The 796-nt window shown below is 40.7% G+C and overlaps 1 long non-coding RNA gene across 1 annotated transcript in view; it reads left to right on the top strand.

Moving 5' to 3' along the window:
- The first annotated feature begins 241 nt into the window (after nt 1-241).
- The window catches only part of LOC147017091 (uncharacterized), a 13,341-nt gene continuing 12,786 nt past the window's right edge, over nt 242-796 (top strand). Inside the window, exon 1 of the long non-coding RNA XR_015049338.1 lies at nt 242-403. This is a non-coding gene — a long non-coding RNA (uncharacterized LOC147017091). The remainder of the gene's footprint in view (nt 404-796) is intronic.

The following is a 796-nucleotide window of genomic DNA, read 5'->3' as shown; positions in this document are numbered from 1 at the left end:
TTACGGTTTATTTTATGCTCAAAAAGAGGGATTAACGTTACAACCTTCCCAACCAAAGCCAGTCGGGAAATTTCTCACCATTTGTCACAGAAGCTGAGGTTTCTCTTCTTCATCATGAGCAACTTTCACTATTCCATAGAGGATGTTGGAACTGACATGCACACGCCCACACACACACCACACCCACACCACATTCATTCCGACTTACAAACAGTACAAATTCCTATTTTTGTCTATGAATGAAGCAGATTTCGTTTGCGGTTTGTTTTGACCATTTCATATCCTTGTTGTGAATTAGTTTTGCCTCGCTTGGTATCTGACATTGTTTTATTTATTCATAATGTCTGTTGACCTGAGCCTTTCGTACTAAGAATCCTCCAAACAATTTGAAATAGTATTGCTGGTGAGTTGCTCAGCGATTGTTTAATGGGAATACTTTGGAGCTAACATAATGGAGAGTTCTCTTCTGGCGATGTGCGTTGGAGGCTTTGCTATTGTTTACACATTTCTTGTTACTTTATGGGTTTGCAAACTTGGCAATTCGTAGCTGAGTAAGTTGAAGCAGAGAGGTTGTGGTTTGGAAGAGGTTTTATGTTGGGGTCAAAGATGATAAATATTCATCAACGTTCGTCACTCTTTTTGAGCATAAAATAAACCGTAAAATACTCATCATGGTTGGCCTTCGCAGCTGAAGACGGACGCTCACATGTGAATTTGTTTATGTTGGTGGAGCTTCTGTCCAGACAACAACCATGCTATGAGGTAGCAAGCAGAGTCTCCTGCTGCACTGGCTATC

The sequence above is a fragment of the Eptatretus burgeri genome, chromosome 11 (genome assembly GCF_056783735.1).
Source record: "Eptatretus burgeri isolate ZD-2024b chromosome 11, Ebu_testis_v1, whole genome shotgun sequence".
Taxonomy (NCBI): Eukaryota; Metazoa; Chordata; class Myxini; order Myxiniformes; family Myxinidae; genus Eptatretus; species Eptatretus burgeri.
This window is presented reverse-complemented; position numbering and strand designations above follow the sequence as displayed.